We start from the raw sequence: 17414 nt of genomic DNA, 5'->3' as shown, positions 1-17414 counted from the left end.
CATCTTCAAGTTAGGATGACCTCATGTTGTCTTAAATTCTAAAAGATAAAATGTTTAATGAATTTACTTGGTTCATGTTGAGTCTGAAGTCGCAGTGGCCTGTTTACATAGAGATGTTATTTTAGACTGAAAAACACTTTTAAATGTTATTAATTATATTTTTAATTTCAGCTTGTAATCCATGTAAATTATAACCAAATTCAAACAATACATTTTGTTTTAAAGTTTCTTAATTTGGTGACCAATCATGCTAATGGTTGCACAGCATATAGCACACTCTCTCTCCGTGATATTTAATAATTATAACATTAGAAAGCTGAAACTTTCTTTTTCACCCCCCATCTACATCCCTATCAGAGGTGGGCACAACGGACACAGCCTCCGCCACCTCTTCCCATTTATTCCCCTCATACTTTCTGACGTGATTTTAATATCAAGCTTCCCAAGGAGAACTTTTTCATTTCAGCAATTTCCTCAGCTCTTGTCTACTGAAGTTTTTGCTTCTTTTCCTCCATGTCAAATTAAAAGTTATCAAATAGTTAACAGCAAGTAAATTCTCCTATGGCGGGTATTGTTGTTAAACTAACACATCTCACGCACTTTACATCAAATAATTATCACGAGGTGCTTGCTACTTAAAAAAGAAAAGAAAAAGGTTAATAGATAAATTTAGTGTTACAATTTACCAGTGTTGAAATATTGAATTTGTTGTAGGCTATTAGACAAGGCAAGCTCATGAGCAGGCTGAACAGACAATGTCAAAGTCTGACTTTTCATTCTTAAGAAAATGTTTGTGAATCCGGCTCAAGATTTCAGTACAGGAGACATGAGACAAACTATGCAATCCTCACAGCACACACACAATAAATACGCACAGCACACACACATTTTGGTCAGAATAGGCAGTTTTGTATCATATTAAACTTTTATTTATAGATACTTTTCAGTTTTGAATGTATTATAAGTCTCTTTGTCTGCCATCTTGGATTTATTTTTCTGCCGATCTCAACCCGGTGCATTCTGGAACTCACGGGAAAGGATACATACAATGCTACCTTAGAATTTGGCCAAAACGAGATATCTTAAGAGACAGCATGATTAATATACCTACCTTTTGGAACAGCCTTCGCATCGGGAGTGTGCCAATGATGTCTTAAAATGCTGCATCCTGAGGATGCTCACTAGATTTTAGAACAGACCCAGTATTTTGTATTTTTTTTATTTTTACGTTTTTGTTTTTTTATTCTAATGATCAAACAGCAGATATACGTTGAGAGATGGGTGGTTCTTTACATACCTTACCATGTCCTTTTGTTCAAAGAGTGCTGTATCCTATGTTTAGTCCTTGTTGGTTTTGTTCGGTTTTATTTTTAGTATTAGTTTTGTTTGGTTTGTTTAGGGATGTATGAAATATGAGCGGCCAATATATTACTGGCCGATAACTGGAAAAATAAAAATATCACTAATAATTTGTTGCTGTTTATGTGCTTATGCCAGATAATTTCTTCTATGTCTTTGTTTGTTACTTGTTTTGTTTTTTGACTTTAATGCCCCTGTTATTAACCTCCTGAGACCCAAGCATGACTGTGGTGTGCATTTTCCCTGATTTGTAAATAGTAGCACCTAATAAACAAATAAAAACTTTTCTAGAGCAAATAGTTTTCCTTAAAATTGATGCCCACTAATGTGGTTGTTTTTGAGATGTTACAGCTGATTTTCTATGAAGCTGAATAAATCATTCTTATTCAAAGTAATGGCCAGCATCATCAAATCAGAGCCAACCATGTTCAAATGAAATTTAGCATCACACAATTCTGAATCTGATTACAATTGTCCCATGTCTGCCAAACGGGTGGTTCCAAAACATCATCTGCTGCCTGAATCCAAACTTTTGGTTGGATTTTAGGAGTGAATGCACTTAGCTGCATAGAAAGTTATAGGATGCACACTTGATCCCTATTTAGTGAATGACTTAACCTCCATTGTGCTGTCTGTATGCACTGGTCTCAGAAAAGTTCAAAATGCACCTTATTTTAATCCTAAAGCTTTTCAAGCTTTTGAATGAACCCATTCATTGTCAATGTGAAAATGCACAGTGAATATAGGAATGCATTTAATAATGTTAATGAATAGAAATGAATTGTACAGTGATAACAAAATAAAATATAACAATTGATATTAAAAAGAAACAAAATGACCCACAGATGTGTTAATGATGAAAGTTATCAGAGGTTAACATTGTTTTAGCCTTAGGATTTGTCCACTTGTGATCAGATCATATGGATGTTAATAACAGTTAACATGGCCGAAGTGGACAGTCATGGTTTTATATATATATATATATATATATATATATATATATATATATATATATATATATATATGCATCCTTTCATGGCTAACGCCAACAGAGTGAAAAACAAAACAATACTTTATGCACATGCTATCATTTTAATATGTTCTAATAATCAGTACTAATGATTAAAGTACAGCTGAGAAAGTGAAGTGTTTCCTTTGTTGTAAAGGAGAAAAAGAAAGCTGCTGATAATGCTGAAGATGATGAGGAGGAGGAGGTGGTGTTGGCGTACCTGTCCGGTGTCGATGAAGAATTTGACCCCGGCACCCTGCCTGACCCAGACAAAGTGTGCAAATCTGAATCTTCCTCCGAGGATGACAGGTAAGAATTACCTTCTTTTGAACAGCATGAATGACTTTCGAATCTTTAAAGCCCATTAATTATTATTATCACTTACTACAGCAGAATCTGCGCTGCATCTGAAATCTCTGAAATTCATCTCAATAAAAGCCGATTGGGTTTTTTATTCCCATGAATGGATAGGAGTGTAACAATGCACAGGACTGAGAGAGACACTCTGCAAAGCCTAATTTATTTTGATTCTCTGATATATGAAGTTTCTCTACTTTGCACAGCTTAAAACTGAATCCCAGTATTTCAGTGTTGAACCAAATATAATAGTGAAAAACACGTTACACCAGTAAATCAAGCCAGTCAGGCCTAGAGCCCGAAGCCATTTGTTTTGAGAATAATGGCTGGCTGATGAAGTTACTGGCTGGCTAGCCGGCTCAGCCAAAACCTAAATGGCTGCTGCAGCCGCCAAACTTTTCGTAGCTGCAAATGGCTGAAGCTGCCACTTCATGTCTACAGATGTCTATGTTATACTGATTTACTAGATCTCAATATTTCCAAGCAATGCATGGCTTACACTATATTTCTACAAAATGCAATACAATGTAATAAAGAAAACACCAGATTTTACTTTCACAACGTATGTACATATTTGCTATAGTGCTAGGCGCATTCAATAGCCACTGTAACGTTAGTGAATAATGTCCCTGATGCTGTGTAAGAATGCACACTTGTCAAACTTCACGGAGTAACGTTATGCATATATTTATGACATGTACAGTAATTCGCTGTTCAACTTTATAGTTAAGGCGAGACACTACGGGTGAATAGGGTAAAAATTTTAACTAGCAGATATCACCATGAAACTTTCCCAGTTGATTACTTACATTAAGATGAGAAAAAAATGTATTACAAGTTTTCTTTAATTTAATGTTTAAATATGCAGATTAGGCAATATCTAATTAAATATGTGCTAATTTGCATATATTTTCAAAAACGAAATCTGAGTATTGGATAAAGCCAGGTTAAAAATATTTTTTTCATTGTGTTCACATATTAGATGGGAAAAAAATTACAGAGGGATTTATGGATATCTACTTTTGTTATCCTGTAAATCAGAATATAATGATTTTCGCCATGTTTTTGGAATAAAATGTTATATATATCAGGCTAGGAATAATATATTTACAAATCCCTCTGTAAATGTCTTCATAATATAACAAGGTACTACTGAAGTGGAGATTTCGGACTTGGAGTATGAGAGAAAGGTCATTTTGAGAAAACGGGCTTTAAAGATTTATCATCAGCCAATGAGATCGCGCATTCAGTCTTATTACTTTCACGATTGGTTGCTGATAAAAAGGAAATGACCATATTTGGATCCAACGGGATTGTACAGAAGAGAGAGAGCTTCCTAACGGTGCATGTGATGAGAGGGTGAGTGACGGCAGAGATCGCGGAGAAGTATGTTGATTAAGAACGCAAACTTTTGTTGAATTTATGAGAAATCTACAGACGCTAAACAGACGAAGTGTAGTAAATGTGAATTTCGGACTTTTTTCAGCACAAGTCTGAAAGAAGACATGTTATTGAAGACAAATATCCAAAAATCTCAAAATTGACCAGTAAAAAAAAACGATGTTTTTGCCTGCCGTGTCTCGCCTTAATATAAACACACACTGTTATCAGAATTATTTTGGACAAAGTTTTGCACATTTCACTTCAATGTACACTGAAGCATGCGTCGTGAATTAGCAATGTGGAAACGGTGGTTTGTTACTGCAGTAATATCACGTTCAGTGCTATAAATCTCTCCGTTCCAGAATATTTGGTTCATAACATCAATATTTGATTCAGGTGTTTGTGCAACCGTGCCCTGAAGATTTAACAAAAGTCTGGGTAGGCCTAAGTTAAAAAAAAAAGTAAGTAGGAATTAGGAAAGTATGTGAGAAGTGAGATCAAAATTACCTTGCTTTCTTCTTTCCGCCATTTCACCTCAGTGCGAGAAAAACATGCATCGCTTCTTCTGTACGGAAAACGAGCAATTTTAATTGGTCAGTCAATTCACTGATGAGTCTGTGTATTGTAGCAACGGGCACAAGACTGTGCTGTTATGAATCCAGTGGGAAAATAGATCTCGTGTATTGTTTATATATTTCGTGTGTGTATGTCTCTATGTGATAGAATTATTATTTGATGCAAATAATTCTAGCCGGCTCAGCCAAACTTTATCAGATGGCGGCTCAATTTGGCTTACGAAATTATTGGCTGGCGGCGGCTGAAATTCTAAATGGCACAAATGGCGGCGCCTGGCGGTGGCTTCGGTGTCTAGTCAGGCCGACACCACGTTGCAATGCCATTATTATTCAGAAATGAGGAATTTATTCTTCTGACTTAATTACCACCTCCACTGTCTCTTCTTGTTTTGAGTTTGTACAGTTCGATTTGGCTCAAGCATGCTGATCCCGTTTCCTTTTTGTACTAAAGTTTCCTGCAGAATTGCCTCTCAGAGGATGTATCTCTCTACAGGGTAAAATGATTCATTCTCCCCTTGTCAGCATTAAACTCATATCCTTTAGCTAGCTGTAGATAATCCTATAAAATGCATAATTACATCCAGATTTAAAGTATGAATGGGCAGGAGTTCTCGGAAGTGACATCAATGATCAATCATGAAAATGATTGATAATTAATATGCTTGACAAGACTTTTCACTGAATTCGAAATTCAGTGACAAATACCTGACAACTATAAACAAATGTGTCAAAAGAGGGGCCTTTTTTAAAAAATCACGATTGATTATGTGTGATTTTCAGTGGTGCCTTGATTGTCAACAGAGACGTCTCATAGCAACTAAACTGATAAATTATGCTGCAGTGCTAACGTTTGTTCTACAGGTTTTCGATAATCAAAAGAATGTTTAATCCACCTTGTTTTGAACATCTGTCTCTGCAAACATGTGCTTAACACATTTTATTTTCATATAATGTAGACATTTTGACTCATGTATGTTATTTAATAAAAGGGAAGTTTTATCACTGACTGTAAATCTCCCTCTGTGCCTACATGTGTCACACACCTGCATCTTAGCAAAATCAGAGCTGAAGATTTCCGCAAGAGTTGTAAGTCCAACATAAAGTGGCATTCCATTGCAGTTTTAAAATTCTGAGTTAAATGGGAGGAAGCAAGAATCATCACTGCAATAAACTCTAACAGAGCGCAGCGTGACATTCTGTCCAGGGCAAAGACAGTGCTCTAAATTCTAGAGAAGCACGCGCGCGCACACACACACACACACACTTTCTTTCAAACATCAGAGGCTAGATGAAGCAGAGCTCAAAACTATTTTCAACTTAACACAACGTTTTAAAAACGCAATTGTTATGGCATCTCCAGTCAATCGCAGTTTGCAGATACATGGTTCAGAAACAGTGGTGCATGTTTACTAAGCTTATTACGGTAACCTGAAGGAAGAATAGACATGTGTTTTAATGAATTGGCCATGCCATTGGAGTCTTTACATAATGACAAAATATCATGCATTGTATTTTGATTATGCCATATTTTGTACTTATTGAAACAGACTACATTATAACAACATATAACAATAAATTATACAATAAACAATAAAAACCACTTGACTTGACTAAATATACAATGGAACAATGACAAGCAATGCAGCAGCCAAAGATTTATAACATATATGTACATATACTATATGTACCCCCCCTCGCTGGGTACTCAAGTAATTACTTTGAGTACTCAAGTACAAAAAATGATCAAAATGCCCTTCCCTAATTTAAAGTGAGAGATAAGACAAGTCGTTATCTGCCCTTTTTTCACTTTCCTTGTGTCTTTTTTTCTATTCTCTCTTTTGTAAAAACCCATCACATCCGGTTCCCTTTTTCTTTGCCGTCTGTCTCTCCATCTGTCTCTCTGTGCCTTGATGTCTCTTGTTTTCTGTCACTCATTCATGTACACAGATTTGTATAAGACACTTACGCATACACTCAAACACTCCCAGTGAGTGATTTCTGTTGTGTGGCGTAACAGGGAAGGTGATACAGCAGCAGTGGCTTAGATTAATGACTATGTGCGGGGTGTTTACTGCATGGCTACACTTGCTGAATGCAGGAGAGGCTCCGGTGCTGCAAATAAATCTCTCTTTCTTCCCCTTCCTTTGGCTCCTTCTTCCGTTTTCACTGCCATCATTTTGAAGGTTGTCTTTGGGACTGAAGCCAGTGTCAATGAACCTCAGCTCGTTCCTGTGCAGTGCCTGCCTTCCTTACTGTCATGACAGACCACCACACCCCCCATCCCCCCGTCCCCTTCGGGGGATTTTAATGGGATCCTATTGGCTCTGCCTCACCTCTGCCCCTGCAAGTGTGCTGTGGAAAGAATAGCAAGATGCTATTGAAATCTTTTGGAATATATTTTAAACATTCTGCTCAGCAATAAAAGACTTTCAAAGGCTTTTAATGCCTCTTGTCTTGTCTGGAGCTCACTGGTGTGATGGTGTGATCTGTTCATTCTGATCCTGAGTCATTTGGAAACAGCCAGTGATTTGGAACTGAGCAGTCAGAAGACCTTAAGATCACTTATGTGTGCTTGCAAAAAAACATGACAGGTATAGACCAGATTGATGATGTCAGAGTTGTTGTTGTTGTTGTTTTTTTTTTTTGGTTGGTTGGTTGGTGTGAAAGCAATTTCTGAACTTGAGTGAAAACCAGCGACTGCACTCTGTAGTCCACATAAAAAGGATAATGTGATCTCCGGTACGGTTTGCAACTGATAGGAATACAATCCGTCCAAAGTCATGGAAGTGAACTGCTATTGATGATGTATAATTTGCATGCTCCTTTTCATACCTATTAGTATTCCATATTTCTAATTGCTGCTTGTCTCTGAATAAATTGCCCTTGGAGAGCAGCTTGCATTCTTTGCATCGTTTGGAATGCATCCCCAGCAGGCAAACACAAGTGCAATTCTATGCATGCAAACATTTGCTCATATTTCCAAAAGGACAAAAACATAAAATGCTGAAGCTGGCATTGATTAACTAGTTAACTAGAAGCTATAACTATGCCACTAGTTCTCACAGTGGTACTCGTATTGATTTCACAAATGTACCATGGTTCATACCGGAGTAATTTAACCTGAATAGAGATCCGCGGGAGGTGGGGTAGTCATTTTGAACAAGAAAGCGCACATGGGTGCACTATTCTGTTCTTAACTCATGTAATTAAGTAAGGATCATTTAACACCTTTTAACTAAATGATGTGCTGATCTGTCATTCTTCCTGGGTTCTTCATGCTTTTTATAATGTAAAATTAAGGTTGGTGAAAGATCTTTGGGTAGATCCCTATCATTTACATTTACATTTATGCATTTGGCAGACACTTTTATCCAAAGCGACTTACAGAGCCCTTATTACAGGGACAATCCCCCCAGAGCAACCTGGAGATAAGTGCCTTGCTCAAGGACACAATGGTGATGGCTGTGTGGATCGAACCAGCGACCTTCTGATTACCAGTTTATAAGTTATGTGGTTTAGACCACTACACCACCACCACTCTGCCAGAAACGGAGTGGTGGTGTAGATGAAGTGTTGTTTGGCTAATGTGCTGATCCTTCCCATTTATACACCTCATTATGTAGATCCAAGAAGCTCTTTTAACAAATGCAAGCTTGGAACATACACATACAGTCTACAGATCACAAGATTGTGAAAAAAAAACAAAATGCTGGAAGTGGCTTTAAATTAGGGATGTGAAATTTAACACATTCATTTCTGCAATTAATTTTTTTTGTTTAAAGCGTTCTAAAAAATTTACGCAATTAATGCAGTATTAACCAGTTTTTCTTTTTTTATTCCTGAAACTTTACTAAATAGGAGAAAAGTGTGCAGAGTTGTTTCTAACTGAACTGAATGAAACTGATAGTGTGAAGCAGTGCACGCTTATTCATTCCACACAACACATCTCCAGTTCTTAATCAACACGGGAGCGCAGTTACGGTACAGAGAATGAAGACTTTACCTGCAAGCGGGCGTGTAATACGGGCAAGCTGCTGTATCTCTTCACATTGCGTAAAAATGCTCACTGACTTTCATCTGAACCCATTTCAAAAGCAAAACTGCCCGAGAGAGACCCAGCATGTGTGTGATAGGACTGAGAAGGACCTGGCCGTTCAAGCTTGAGAAAATAATAGTTTTGAGAATTTAAACTTCAGCATTCAATATGTTTTAGATCTGTGTTTAGTGTATAATTTCTCTTGCTAGTAAAGTTTGATATGAATTGAATCTGCCCATTTGGTCTTATTATTAAAAAAATGTCCACTGGAGAATGCCACAAGATTTTGCCCAAATATGAAATTATGTAATTAATATTGTCCACTTATTATATGTAATGTATTCATATACTTGTATCAAAGATTAATAACTGTAAAAATGTCTCTATCCATAAAAAAATGTAATGTACATTTGAACATGTACATATTTAAATAATTTAAATAAATAATGACTAACCAATGTCTTGCAAGTTCTTTGAGACAAAATATAAAATATATTTATATATTGATTTTTGTTGTAATGTATCATATACTATAATTAAATCACAATCATGATTAATCACAGAAAAATTCGTGAATAATTAGTTAAATTTTTTAATCGATTCATAGCCCTGCTTTAAATTAAATGGCTTTCCTTACAACAAAGCAGTGTTTGTTCTTATCTTGGAATTGTTTACATTGGTCACCTACACTGAGAAATACATCCCCAGTTACCTCAAAAGCACATAAATGCCTTTAACGTGAGATGCATGTTGGTAATGGGAATTGTCCGTGCCTCTTAGATATACCTCTATCCATTCTTATTGCTAAATGACTGCTTTGGCTCCTTTATGCTTGGTCCCGTGGGAATTTTTTAATGCCAGATTCAGTCAGCACAAGGAAAGTCCTTCCTAGCTTAGCACATATCCATCCTGCATATCCCCATATTGACAGACCAAAAAGTACTGTTAAAAGATTCAAACACAATTACTATAGAGTACCATATATCACTTGTCTTACATTATGTCACATAATTGAACATTAACCCTTGTTCTGTGTTTGGGAACAGTGATGAATCAGATCATGGTGGTAGGAAGAGAACCTTCAATGCAGCAGCAGTGAGGAGGAGGATGGTGAAGTTGAAGAACAGCAGAGACCAGTGGACAGAAAGAAACCCAGGAAGGAGTTCAGAGTTACTCCTCTGGACACTGGCCTCTCACTGGCTGAAGATGAGGAGCTTGTGTTGCAACTTCTGGATGGTCACAGCTAGTGGCTTTGAAAGCAGAGCCATTTTCCCAGCAACCCAATGGATGCTTGTTCAGTGTATCTGTATGTTGAGTTTATACATTATAAAGATGTCCCTTTCTTAATACAAATATATCCTGATTGTTACCCCGATGTTAAAGATTCATTTTCAGATTCATCTTATACCTCTTACTGTAGAATCTGTAGACTGTATGGCCAGAAGAATGTGGACACCCGAACACCACACCAATATGTGCTTGTTAAACATTTAAATTAAAAACTAGTGGCATTAATAAGGATTGTGTCCTCCCAAACAGGGTTTCCACATAAGTTTGGCCATGTATTGTTGGTGTGTGCACAGGTTAGAATTTCTCTCCCTTTCCTGCCTCTTCCTCCTATTTATTTCCTCTCCCGCTGAAGACAGGTATTGAATTCTCTTGAGGCGTCTTGCCAGACAGCCTCATATTACATAAAAACTCCTGTTTTGCAATGAAGTTGATGTCACTCTTTAGAGAGAAAGTCCCAGGTGCTATCTACATCCTATTACTGTTAAACTGCTCTCATTATTTCTAGTTTGAATATTGCCTTCCTGACACACTGAACCACCACTTAATGTATGATTTACTCTCCCTCATCTCTGTGTCTGATATTGAAATGGTGGATTTTGTAGCTTGGAACTGTTGTTCCCTATTCAACACAAATCCAGCCTTCTGGTTTGTCTGGTTATCTGTATTCAGCCACCTCAGGAGGGGTATTGGGTTTAAATGAGACAAAAAGTCAAGTTCAGCACCAGTATAACTTTGCTTTGCTCAATGGTGTTGTTATCCAACAATCCTGCTATTCACTTGAGTCCCTGTGTTCAGATATGATATTTGAAACTTCTCAAAGTGAACTAGTAACAATATTCCTCATGCGATCTGAGGCTCTGGGCATGTATCATTCATATTTAATTGCCCACTTGCATTTGAGAGCTCATTGCTCCCCAATGATGCAAGTTTCGATTGACTCATACTCGTAAAGCTGCTTTTCAACATACAGTGGCTCAAAGAAGTATTTGGACACTTAAGCCACATTTAGAATGTGTGAATATACTTGTATTAGACGTCGATACCAAGTGCCAAGTTTGTTTTAAAGATGTCACAAACAGTTTATTAGGTTTCAAATTATAAAAACAATGGTTCAAAATGTAGTATTCGGATACTTTCCTTTTGTCTTACTAGAACATCTAGTGGTTACTCTGCTAGGGCAGCTGTGTGAACTTAAAGTGAACTGACTTTACTAAAACAAGCTTGAGTCTAGTTGGTTAAAAGTATTTGCAGAAATTGCAAAGAAAATGTAAGTTGGTTTTGAGAAACGCTCTAGCATAATTTGATTGTAGATACCACTTATTTTTATATTCTGTTTTATAATGCAACAAGATTCATGCACATTTATGTGACTTCGGTGTTCAATCCTTTTTCTGGGCCACTGTAGGTATTCATATTTTTAATTGTTCAAAGATTCTTTTTTTTATACTTCACCGATTCGTAACACTTTTAACAAAACTGCAGGCAGGCAGTTCTTTGAGTGTTGTGTTGGATGTGACAGACATGCACATTGATGTATTGTGTTTGTGTATGACTGGGTTGCATAGATTCTCTTTGTGTTCTGGGATTGCGGGTGAAGAGTCATCCATCACAGACGTGAGTTTATTAGGTGCCTGCATCCTGCCTAGAAAGCCATTTCCCTTGGTGCTATTTCTCCCTCTAATGACTGTTTCAGCTCTTAGGGGTATGTAGCACTTCAGTTATTTCTCTATAGCCATGTGTACAGAGAGCTTAATAATGCATATGCTCAAATTCAGATTGCAGCTCCTTTTTTTGCTTAAAGATGGATTTATAAAAGACTAGTTCACCCAAAAAGACAATTCTAACATTATTTAGTCACCCTTGTGCCATTTCAAACTCATATGATGTGTGATAAAAATGTAAACTCTGAAGAACTGCATAAGTTTTGTGAGGAACAAATTACATTTGTTAATTTAGGTTGATATTCACTGAAACTTTTGACATCCATTCAAGTTCTCTTTGTCTGTTTCATGATATAAGTAGTAATATCTGATTTGTGAACAAATAATATTGGTAACACTTTACATTAATGTTTCCCTTGTCAAGGGTTTATAAGAAACTTGTGTCTCTGCAAAACAAAAATGGGTGTTTTCCAATCAGTGTGCATTTCAAACAGGGATGGGTGTTTTTCAACCAGTTTAAATGATTTGCCTACTACATTCAGATTCCACACTTTCATTGGATAGTTCAAAAACACCCATCCCAGTTTAAAAACACCCACAGATTGGGAATGTACATTATAGTTCCGCAGAGGCCTATACTTTGTTTATAAAGGGGTTTATTAATGACTAAGTAATAATTTACAAATGCATTATAAATCATTGTTATGCAGTTGTAACATCATGAATAAAAAGGGCAACTTTCATACAATACTTGCCAAATAGTGAGCCTTTTAACTTGCATGTTATAAATGCTTAAATAAAACTTAATGCTTAATTCATACTAATATTAAACATATCAAAAACATAAAATGCCATAATTCATGATTTATGTCACAATGCAGCAAAAATAGACTATTGTAGTGAGGTTAAATGATGTGTTATGTTATATATTTAATATTTATAATATTGTGACTCACTTTTGTCTTACCTTGTCCTATACCTTTGGTCCTCTGAAAAACACTTTTCAGGTCTTCATGCTATATCATATACCTGAATGAACTTTATGTACATGAGATTCTAATGTTGGTATCTGCTTAATACTTTTTTCATTTGTGTCCACTTTACACCAAGGTACACCAAGGTACATTTTCATAGGTTGCTAATGTTGAGAAAGTGTTATGAAGCATTTAAAACAGGTAAAATGGTTCACTATTTGGCAAGAATTGCATGAAAGTCTAAATTTTTATTCACGTTGTTATAACAGCATGTCAATGATTTATAACGCATTTGTAAATGCCTTGTTAGTCATCAATAAAGCTCTTTATAAACCCTTAACAAAGGGAACATTCATGTAAAGTGTTACCATGAGTCAGAACCTTTCAGTGAATTCAGTGAATCTGGTTTACAAAACAAGTCTGAATCATTTGTTCACAAACCAGATTCAATGCAGTGGTTAACAGCACACTTGAGGGCTAGATTGTCAGTTCAATAAAGTGACTGATACAATGGTTCTCCTTTTGTGTTCTCCAGAAGAAGCAAAGTTTGGGACGACATGTGAGTATGTGAATTATGTTACAGTTTTACATTTTTGGGTGAACTATTCATTTGGAAATAGATTGAAGAAATGCATCAGACATTTCTTGTGAATCTCCATTCCAAAGATGCTCTAGTCACATCTGTTTGAAATTGCAAACTTTGATTTCAAGCTAATTTGTATCAGTTTCTGCCTATGTGACGCTTCTGTTCCAGAGGTAATTATAGAGTATGACTCCACTGCAGAGCCTTTTGGGAGAGGATGAGATGTGCCATGTTGTCTTCAGCAAGATTTATCACATCTGGTGCCACTTATGTATTGGATACATGTGAGAGCTCAGCATATGCTGTTCTTTTTTATACAGTAAAGTACTGTAAAATTATGATCCACAACCTAACCTGATTTAATGGGATACCCAAAGTGCACTTTATTTCCTCTGCTCTCCTGACTGTAGTTATTTTGTTTATTTCAAAAATTATGTTAATTTAATTGCATCTTTATTTTACTTGGAATGTGTTTTCAACTTGCTAGGTTGAACAAGTTCACATCTATTTATAATAGTTTCTATGGTCTTTGCCAAGTGGTTGAATTGCTCATCAGTTCTTGGTCCAGGTGAGGAATACAAAGCAATTTTGATTTGTTTCAAATTGCATCGAGAGCTTTCTGGCAAATGGGACAGCTGGTACTCGGCTCTAGAGAAAGGCAGGAACACTAGAGGGAAAAAATTTAGAATTGTCGACAATCACAGCACTCAATTGAGCGTTAGTCAGCATCTACTCTCTTTTTGAGGTTGCAGATTATGAAAGCAACTTTCAGAAGTATTCTTAATGAATTTGGCCTAAAAAATGGCACCAAATAAATCCAATGAGGACTCAACAGTAAGGAGTCAGTGACACATTGGATCCCACTGAATGGACTACAGCTTGAATTAATGAAGCCATTTTCTTTTGAGGGTTTTAATGAGATAAATGAATGCATGTATACATCTGAAATACATTTTCAGCACTGGACAACACCATCTCTCCATCTGTGGGGATTGTTTTTGTTGCTGTTGTCTCATTTACATGCAAGTCAACACGACTATTTACTGGAGCACTTTATTGATTCACTATAGCCTTTGGTGCTCCAAATGTTCGCTCTCTCTCTCTCTCTAGGCTTATGTGGTCGAATGAGGAGTCCAAACCTCATGCGTCATTAAAAATAAATGGCGAAAAATTGTAGTGGAGCAAGCATCGGAACACTCTCTTGGGACGGTGATTATTTGGAGCCCGAAGGAATATGTGATGAATACATCTTACGTCAGAGACCTGTGGGAAGTCATCTTTTCAAACCAACACCTTATTCTACACCGACCCATACACTAACGGGACCAGGCACTTTTATCAGGTACTGATTGAACATTTAGTTAATTTTCCGCTGATAATATATTTTTAAAAGCACATTTTCGGTACTTTTGTCCGTCAGTAAATAGCCTACATTAAATCATCTGATATATGTTTATCATGTTTCGAGTTTTTCTCCTTTTGCAAAATCCAAATTTTCTCATTTTGAATTATTTTTAGGATTGTCCTATGAGATGTTCTCCGTGATCGGATAAAAGAATCCCAGCGACTAAAGGAACATTTAGCGGCAATTCGCGTGGACATGCACCTGATGACCAATTTTACATTTGGACCGAGAATTACATTTCGCGGATTGCGAATAACAAGGTCCAAGATGACATCCGAGATTACGTGGGGCGCTTTTAACGGAGCGTCCGAGACTAACGGGACACGCGTGGAGAAAGTTCAGCACGTGTTCCAGCCTTTCTCATCCACTGTCGCTCTTCTGGTGCTCGGGGCAGTCATCATAGGGATTATGTTACTTTCACTGACCACGTACCACTTTCACAAAAGCAAGATGAAGAAGCGGAAGATGCAAAGGGCACAGGAGGAATATGAGCGGGATAACTGTAGTCCTTCCATCCTTCCCAGAGTGAAGCCCACACCGATTCGCGGTGTGATCGCGCGCCCTGCTACACCGCATCCCTTCAGACAACCTCCTCCGACAAACTAACCACTAAACACCGAGAGGGAGTCGAGTTTGAAGGAGAAACGTTGTCTTCATAACATGACGCCACAATGTTGTGGCTTTTTACTGTAAATAATTAAGATGAACGCCTTGGAATCCGCAGCATCTATATCAACCGCTCACGTTCACGTTGGGAGATTTAGGGGCTGTTCACACCGAACGTGTTTTTGCGTCCGCCCGCGCTGTTTTTCAATTGTTCTTCATAAACACGCGCTAGACGTATTTGACCGTCTCAAGCGTTTGTTATACGTAGTGTTTGATTTAAAAAAAGAATGTAAACTTTTAAAAACGCGTCTCGAGACTCTTGCGTATCAGCTGCTCTGTTTGCGCTGCGCCTAAGCGTTTTTAGCGCAAACACGCGTTCGGTCTGAACGATGCTGTTCGCTAAAGAGGTAGTTACAAGCGAACTTAACTTAGTTTGAACGAAATCTGAATCATTTTTATTTGAGCCTATAATGTGTTGTAAGTGGAAATCGATTAATGGTCCAACAGTGAATACAACCAGTTGTAAATGAAACTCTGTTAAAGGGATTTTGAATAGCCTATATAGAGAGAGAGACAATGTGATGTGGTCAAATAAATAATAATAATAATAATTTATATATTGCTATTATTTATATATTACTAATAATTATATTATATACTGTCCAAGTTATTGGATAAAATGTATTTTGCTTTTATTTTATTTATTCTATATGATGCTTTGGCAACATCCTTTTTGAAACTTCCATGCCAGTAAAGTCCATTGAATTGAATTGAATTGAGAGAGAGAGAGAGAGAGAGAGAGAGAGAGAGAGAGAGAGAGAGAGAGAGAGAGAGAGAGAGAGAGAGAGAGAGAGATTCTGAACCACTGTCCAGGGTGCTGGTTTTTTCTTTACTCATTAAACTTTGTTAAGGATGCGAACATACAGTATAGGATTATTAACATTAGTTAAGACTATTAGCCTATTAAAAGATTGATTATTTATTTGTAAGTAAAGATTAAATACAGAATTACAGAGCTGTATAAAATGATGAGCAAGTTCATATACATCTTAGGGGCTCAGTCCACTTATTTTAGCTTATGCACTTGATTTTGCTTATCCATAACCAAGCATTCTGCAGAAATGTGTATAAATCATACCAATATAAAAGCATTGATAAGGCTAAACTTTTTAGTTGAGACTAAACAGTTATTTGGTATTTACTTTTCTTTCAGGTTTAAACTTGTCACAAATCATCATGTAAATGGCTCTCGTTTAAAAATAAATCCTATTTGACTACAAATCCACTTTATTATGAGTCTTTTTTTTTAACCACTCATTCTCTATGGCAGTCTTTATTTGTCATAAATGTTTGAGTACATGGCAACAGAGGAGACGTGTGGTTGGACATGTCAGTTAGTTTTTTTTTTCTGACACAGGAACTTCTGACATAGTTTCATCTTAATTCCAGATTTAGTTCAAGACAATCTGCAGGTCATTTTATAATGCATCTTGCTACTTTAGCCTTGTCCACATGCATAGTCTATGTATTTTGGCTTCACTAAGATAAACATGATGCCCACATATGTGGATTTTGAGACATTATTCACTCAAAAGTTGAAACTTTACAAATAACTTAAGATATTAACACATCTGTGAGTCATTTAGCTTCATTTTAATATAAAGCTTGTTATATTTTATTTTGTTATCACTGTACAGTACAGTTCTATTCATTAACATTAATTAACATTAGTGAAGACGTTCCTATGTTTACTGTACATTTTCACATTGACAATCAATGGGGTCATTCAAAAGCTGAAAAATGTTTCTTTCAGAGGCTTTATATGGAGTTAGGATGAAAATAAGATGCATTTCGAACTGTTCTGAGACCAGTGCAGACAGACAGAGGTAAAAGAGATAGTTCACCCAAAAATGACAATTATCTCCTGATATACGCACGTTCATGGTATCTCTGATGTGTATGACTTCCTAAAACAAATTAAGATTTTTAGAAAAATATTTCAGCTCTGTGGATCCACACAATACAAGTGAATGGGTGCCAAAATTGAAATGCCCCAAAATCCACACTAAGGGAGCATAAAGGTAATCCATATGACTCCTGTAGTTAAATCCTGGGACCATTTTTTTTATTTTTTCTTGTGCCTCCAGGGTTAGTGAGCAGGCTCTACCTGAAGACT

General features: G+C 36.6%; 1 pseudogene; it reads left to right on the top strand.

Annotated features, from left to right (window-relative positions):
- LOC127624898 (probable ATP-dependent RNA helicase DDX10) overlaps nt 1-9966 on the top strand; it is a 65140-nt pseudogene extending 55174 nt beyond the window's left edge.
- Nucleotides 9967-17414: the final 7448 nt, after the last annotated feature.

Source organism: Xyrauchen texanus, chromosome 31 (assembly GCF_025860055.1).
Source record: "Xyrauchen texanus isolate HMW12.3.18 chromosome 31, RBS_HiC_50CHRs, whole genome shotgun sequence".
Taxonomy (NCBI): domain Eukaryota; kingdom Metazoa; phylum Chordata; class Actinopteri; order Cypriniformes; family Catostomidae; genus Xyrauchen; species Xyrauchen texanus.
This window is presented reverse-complemented; position numbering and strand designations above follow the sequence as displayed.